Source organism: Anomalospiza imberbis, chromosome 24 (assembly GCF_031753505.1).
Source record: "Anomalospiza imberbis isolate Cuckoo-Finch-1a 21T00152 chromosome 24, ASM3175350v1, whole genome shotgun sequence".
Classification (NCBI taxonomy): domain Eukaryota; kingdom Metazoa; phylum Chordata; class Aves; order Passeriformes; family Viduidae; genus Anomalospiza; species Anomalospiza imberbis.
Window position 1 is genome coordinate 1,245,366 of NC_089704.1, and position 7,285 is coordinate 1,252,650.

The window sequence follows — 7,285 nt, forward strand, 5'->3', positions numbered from 1 at the left end:
AGGTTTGCAGACACCCAACACAGCCTGGATAGGAAAAAGCAGAGGTTTTGGTAATGTTGCATCTTCATCCTGCCTGAATGAAGGCAAAGCCAAGGCTTTTTCAAAATCAAAGCAAAAAATGTGCAATAAATGCTTTTTCTCCAGGGTCAGTAGCTGTAGGTGCCGTGTGGCTCCTACCAGCCTTGGCATGCTCCTGGTGGGATGTGTTTCCATGATGTCCTAGGGAGAAAACCCCATGTTGGGATAGAGCCCATTCCAGCTGGAAACAAAAGGGTTCAACCCTCTGAGGATGGAGCAGGATGGATAGGACAGAGTTCTACTCCAAAATCCAAATAAAACCCTGAATAAAAAAGAGATAGGATGAGTTTGATCCCAAATTGTCTTTCCTGCTTCTTAGCAGGAGAGGAAGTATTTTGGAAAGTATCAGAAACATGATAGAAAGTTGTTTTCCTTGATATTTCATAACATTTTCCCCTGCAGCGTTTTGGTTGCTTTCTCTTTCCTTTTTTATGGCTTACAAGTAAAAGAGGTTTTTATCGAAAATCTGTTTTTCAAGAACAAGAAAGTCAATAAAAATATATCAGTTTATTCCTTTGTTAAAGAACCAGAAAAGGTCCCCCTGTGTAAAAAAGAAACCCAAAATGTCTTGTTTGGGTTGGAAAGGGAATTTTTAACACCTCCTTACGAGAGAGGAATCCTGCACTTAACACTGGGGTTTTGCATAAGAGTTTGTAAAAATCCCGGTGCCACCGTGAGCGATTCCTAAACCAAATAAAAGAGGGCAGAGATCATCGAAGAACTGGTTTGCAATGATTGATTTAGCCAATTCCAGCCCTAACCGAATTCCTGAGGCTTCAATAATCTCTTTAGCATCGTCAGGTCGGGCTGTGCACGCCGCCGTTGATCCGATGCCGTTCCCTTCCTTCCCTTTATGAACAACCCAAAGCCAGGGATGCGGTGGAATTCATCTGGCATTTCCCTCTGAATCGCCTGCCCTCGAAGTGCGGATGTTTCACCTTTGGGAAGGACTCCAGAGAGCCGGCAGTGCTCTGCATCCTGGCTGGATCCTTGGGAGCCGTTATGGGGATGCAGAGCTGCACTTTGGCTCTGTAAATCAGCAGCTTTTAACCCCCCTGAGCACAAACACAGGGAATTTTCCCCATCCCTCAGTCCAAGCCAGGACGCTGAAGGACAAAGGTGACTTGTGTATTTTTAATTTATTAATCTTAGCTGCTGTTCACTTTGCCTTCACAGGGATTTTCACATCTATTTTCTTTTTTCCTTCATTTTCCCCTGGCCATATTCCAGCTGATCCAGGATGTGTTTGATATTGCTGTTCCCATATCAAAGCACTCAATGTGCACAGATTTCAGTGAATTGTGAAGGGAAGAAGGAGATGCTTTTATCTCTGTGCCTCCTCCCAGGATCACCCAGAGCCCAGCCTTCCCTCTGTCTCAGCCTCCGGCTGTGCCCCAAAGCCTCTCTGCGAGCCCAGGTAGGGGGCAGTGGGGCGGGGAAAGCATCACCTCACACCTCTGGAGCTGGGAACAAGCTCCAGCACAGATTTCCAAACAACCTTCCAAAGGGCAGCAGGCTTGAGCTGTGATCCAGATCCAAGGAAGAGGTGAAGAGCTCCTGGTGCTCCCCTCTCACCCCTGACACTTCCATCTCACCCCTGGGACTTCCAGCTTTACATCTCCTGCCAGGTGCTGGCATGTCCCTCCTGGAACTTCCATCTTCTCACTGCTGGTCATCTCATCTCATCTCATCTCATCTCATCTCATCTCATCTCATCTCATCTCATCTCATCTCACCTCTGCTGTTTGCATCTGTCTTTGTGCTTCCATCTCATCCCTGGAGCTTGGACCTCAGCATTTCTGTTTCCATTTCACCATTACCATTTGCACCTCCCCATTCCTGTTTGCATCCCACCATTCCCGTTTCCATCCCCCCCATTCCTGTTTCCATCTCCCCATTCCCATTTCCATCTCCCCATTCCTGTTTGCATCCCCCCCATTCCCGTTTCCACCCCCCATTCCCGTTTCCATCTCCCCATTCCCGTTTCCATCTCCCCATTCCTGTTTCCATCTCCCCATTCCCATTTCCATCTCCCCATTCCCGTTTCCATCTCCCCATTCCTGGTTCTTCCATCTCCCTCCTGGTATTTGCATCCCACCCCTGGCACTCCACCCCACACTTTGCCATTCCATCTCCCCTGGTTCCTGTATCTCCCTCCTGGCGTTTTGCCTCTCTTCTGGTGGGCACAGTGGGTTCATCAGGCAGAGCTGCCCCAAGTCCTGAGCCCAGACCCTGCTACCCACCAGGTGGACAGTCCAGGGGTTTGTACCCTCCCGACAGGAAAGGGCTTGGACATGGGATCCTTTTGGTTTTGTCCACCTGCCCCTACTTGGGTTCCATCAAGGACCAGCACTGAAGAGCTGGAAGAGGCTTGGATGTGCCAGGCACTGCAGGGTTGGGAACAGGCAGGATCCATTCCAGCACAGCAGGATGAAGGAAGAGAACAGGAGGGAAGAGGTGCAAAGTCACCCTGCTTCAAGGAATGACTTTTGGGTGAACACCCAGGACATGGAGGGGTTTGCTTTACTACAATGAAAACTCTGCCTGCCATGATATGGATTAACCCCACAGAGAGAGGCTGGGAATGCTGAAGGTTTGCTCCCCAGGAGCTCTGAATCCCAACGACGGGGTGGCTCGAGCCACCCTGAACCCCAAGCTCAACATCTCCCCAAACCCCACACTCAGTGTCTCCCCAAACCCCACACTCAGTCTCCCTATATCCCACACTCAGTGTCTCCCCACCTGCAGTGCAGCTCCTTTGCCGTCCCTTCACAGCTCTAACAAAGGAATGACACAACATTTCTATATAATAACATTTATTGCTGCAGCCACAGGGAAAGAGCATTTCTGAGTGCTCTAGGAGCCATATGTGGGCAGCACAGATTTGTCTCCATAAGGGTTTTTCCAAGAGTGCTGCAGGAGAGAAAATTGAGGAATTAGGAACCAAAAAAAAAAAAAAAAAAAAAAAAGGGAGAAAAAGAAACCCTTCCTCTGTCACCAAAGGTTGAAGTGGAATGTCACATCTTGAGGACAAAATGCCTGAAGTCTGGAGAGGAAAAGGCTTCATGCAATGGAAGTATCTGTGGGCACAAAGGAAACCCTCAGCATCCAGCTGTTCTTGTGGAATATTTGTCAAAACTGATGTTGCATTCAAATAAAAACATAACCATCACACCAAAAGTGATGCTTCATGTCCAAAACTTCTGGTCCAGGATGAAAGTGCTGGCATTTGGGGTTGGACATGTGCCCAGGAATTGCTCAGAGCTGGAAATGGAGCCTGTTTTTCCCTGCTAACCAAAGACAAAACCCCACAAATCTGCTCTGTGTCCATGTGCCCATCACCACAATTAAAGGGTATCCAGAGGATGAGGAAACCTCCCCGTGTCAATCCCACTGGTACCAACCTGCCCTGCCCCAGCAGCATCACAGGTCACAGCCTGGCACAGAGGGACACTCTCCTGCTGCCATGTCTCATGAGCCTTTGCTCCCCAAATGCCCTTTAATTAAGGATAGTTAAAGACTTTCGCTGCTAGGAGCTGATCCCGAGCCCGGGTTTGTGTTTGCAGCAGGAGAAATGGGCAGGGATTTTTGCAGTGAGGAGAAGGATTGAGTAGTTAAAAGTGATGCTGCATTAATGGACATTAATGGACATAAAAATGAAAATAACCCACTCAGGCTCCCCCTTCAGCTCCATGTCCTTCTGGCTCTGCTGGCCTTTGGATAAATAAAATATCAGGCTCTGCTCTGCACACAGAGCTGGGAGAGACAGAGGCACCACTGGGGCACTTCCCTGCCCTTCCCTTTGTGTTCAGCCAATCCCATATATTGACAGATCCATTGGTTATTGGTTAATAACGAGCAATGCCCGTTAATGGCAGGGGCCGTGTCTTCTTGCATTCCTTGGTGTCAGGAGGCAGTTCACAGTTCTCCGTGGGACAGGGACACTCCTGGTCCTGCTTTTGGGGACATCTCACCTTCAGGTGTTGTGTCATTGAAGTTGTAGATGCTCTATCCCTGGAAGTGTCCAAGGCCAAGTTGGATGGAGCTGTGAGCAGCCTGGGCTAGAGGAAGGGGTCCCTTCCCAGGGCAGGGGGTGAAACTGAGTGGGCTTTAGGGTCCCTTCCAACCCAGGCCATTCCATGATTCTGTAATCCTATGATTCTATGGGTTTTTTATGACTCTGTGATTCTTTTATGACTCCATGATTCCATGACTCTATGATTTCATGAGTCTATAATTCTATGGTTCTGTGATTCTACAATTCCATGACTCTGTGACTCCATGACTCCATGATTCCATGACTCCATGACTCCATGATTCCATGACTCTATGATTCCATGACTCCATGATCCTGTGACTCCATGATTCCATGATCCCATGACTCCATGGTCTCATGACTCTATGATTCCATGATTCCATGACTCCATGATCCCATGACTCTGTGATTCCATGATTCAGTGATTCTGCAGCCCAAGCCACTGTAAAGCTGCCATGGATGTGGCCAGAGCCCTTGGGAAATTCGGGTCATCCTTCTCCATGGCCAAGAAATTCCAGCCTTCTACTGGAATGGGACAAAGTCCTGGTGGTGGCTTCCTCAGGGAAGGACAAGTGACCTTGAGAGGGGATGAGAGGGGATAGAGATGAGGAAAGGGATGGGATGTCTCCTTACGGGGCATTTTGCCCTCTGAGGAACTGCCTGGAATAAAATCCCTGGACATCTCAATGCCTCTGGCTGGGAAAGGAGATGTGGGACAAACCTCTTCATTCAGGGCTTAATCCCTGGGGCCAAATTCCAACCTGATTTCCAGAGACACAGACCAGTCCTAAAAATATCTTTCCTGAGGAAAGGAGTGGAGAAGGTGCTCCAGAGGCTGCATGGAGAGGAAGGCAGCACTGCAAGCCCAACCTTCACTAGACATGAGAGTCTCCCCTCCAGAAGGAGCTCCTGGAGGGGCTCAAACAACCATAAATCCCAAAATATGGGGACTCCGTCATGAGCAGTGACAGCAGCTCATGGCTGGCTGCTCCCAGAGGAATTCTGGGGCTGGGGGCATTGGCAGGGGGGACTCGCCAGGCAGCAGCCAGGAGCCACCTGCCTACAGCAGCTGGAATATGGAGTGAGCTGGAACAAGAGCCGTGCGTGCAGAGGAACATCTCATCCCTGGAACTGCCAAGCTGCTCACAGAACAGATGGCTCCAGGTTAAATGTGAATTGCAAACCTAAAAAATAAAAATGGTGTTTGTGCCCTTCCCGGCACCTTTATGATATATAAAGATACAGCAAGTGGTTTTATTTCCTTTGGCGGAAACGTGTTTGGGGTTTTTTATTCTTTTATAAGGTTTGGGGATTTTTTTTTTTTTTTTTTGTCTTGCATTAGGGAAAACAAGGCAGGGTTTTCCTGCTGGGAGCTGGGGGAGCTCAGCTGGATTTTGGAGGGTATTTCAGCTGTGGGAAGGGGCAAAGCTTAGGAAAATACTAAAGCTGTAATGCAATAAATTGCATGAAGCATGGAAATAATACAAGTTCTCCCTGCAGCAGACCAAAGTAGAGGTGGGAGGATGTAACAAGCTCAGACTGGGGCTGAAGCAGGGAAAAGCCATTGGGGTCTCCAAGAGAGCTCCCAAAGTCAGTTTGTGTCAGGCAAAGGATGAAAGGGCCCTCTCCTCCTTCAGCTGGGTGTCACAGTGGAGTTAAGGAGGCATGTCACAAAAATTACCTCTCCCAGCCATGGAGTTTTTTCTCTGGCTCAGATTTATTCTTCTGGAGTGGAATTAGCCAGGAAGTCATTTGGAAATACTGTGTTTTACTTTGAGTTGGCTTGGAATGAGGCAAGAGAGAGGTAAAACCACCCCTTCAGTCTCTCTTTCCCCTTCCTCTGGGCAGATTTATTCCCTCTGCCAATCCCTCAATGCCTTATCCCAACAACAGCTTTAAACACAGGTGGGACAACTAAATGGAAAAATAAGATTGTGGTTATTCCATAATCTTTCATTAATGCAACACTCGCTATTCAGACAGAGACAAAAGAGGCTGTGCATCTTTTTGGAAAATAAATCTCCCACTGCTTATTTTTCCCCCATGTAGCGAGGAAAAATATATTATTCATATGAAGACAAGGACCAGCTGAAGGACTTGCAGCTGAGGCTGTGGCTGGAGCAGCAGGAGTTGTGCCTGGCAGGTTTGGAGCTGGGGATGCTGCAAGGGAAAATCAGCACTGGGGTAAGCAGGGAGACAAAGCCATTGTGGCTCACCCACGTGGCAATTTCCTCCTGCAGCCAGGGAAACGGAGCCTTTGGGCTTGGATTTGTCAATTAATTCAACTTCTGGTTCACCTTTTGGAGAGAAGGAAAAGAGGGGAAAAAGCTTTTCAGAGCTTTCAAAAATAGCTTAGCAAAATGTTTTGGCATTTGTGAAACAAAGCCTTTCACTTCAGAGGTACCGGCATGAGCAGCTCAGCGTTTTTCAAAGGTTTGCTGCTCTTTAATTCTTTTTTAACCTGAAATTATTCATCTCATTAACATAATCCTGAATTCACACTGCTCTGGTCCTCCTCAAACATCATTTCCAGCAGATGCACAAATTGATCACAAAACCCCCTTCAGAGTGGATTGACCCTGAGGCCGTGGTTTTTCCAGATTCACACCTCATTCCCAATTCTCCCATCAGGAATTCCATCTGTGACCTGGTGCTGACAACTGCAGCTCCATGACAAACCCACCTGGGGTTCCCCACATGCCCAGGAGGGCTTGCAGCAGCTCCGAGCAGCTTCCAGCTGTGGGAAGGATGGGACTGAGGTGGGGATACACCCTCAGCCACTGAGTGGCAACAGAGCTATGACTGAGGGGTTTGGTTTACTGGGATAAATTCAGAGGAAGTTCTGCTGGAGTTATGTAACATAAAGACAGCGTGTGGTTGCTTCTGTCACAGATATAAATATGTACAGATAAGATCCATCTCCATTTGGGAGCATCCTCATTGCCTTCTGTTCATTCCCATTAACTCTGCATCCCCCTGGTGCCTCCATGGCACAGACGAACACCTATGGCCACAGCTGAGTGCACTCCTTCAAACAACACATTCCATCCCTTTGCATCTGGATGTACCTGTGGGAAGATGAGCCTGGCTATAGAAACTGGGAGATCTCCATAAATCTTCATTTTGGGTGTGTGGGAATGTGGTTTTGGCCATGCACATCCCAAAATCCAG

The 7,285-nt window shown here is 48.2% G+C and overlaps 1 long non-coding RNA gene across 1 annotated transcript; it reads right to left on the reverse strand.

Annotated features, from left to right (window-relative positions):
* Nucleotides 1-2,857: 2,857 nt before the first annotated feature.
* LOC137462166 (uncharacterized) lies at nucleotides 2,858-4,176 on the reverse strand. The gene is made up of 3 exons (XR_010993609.1): nucleotides 4,053-4,176; nucleotides 3,750-3,792; nucleotides 2,858-2,991 (listed from the first exon to the last, which is right to left on the reverse strand). It is a non-coding gene; the product is annotated as an uncharacterized lncRNA (long non-coding RNA).
* Between the last annotated feature and the right edge of the window lie 3,109 nt (nucleotides 4,177-7,285).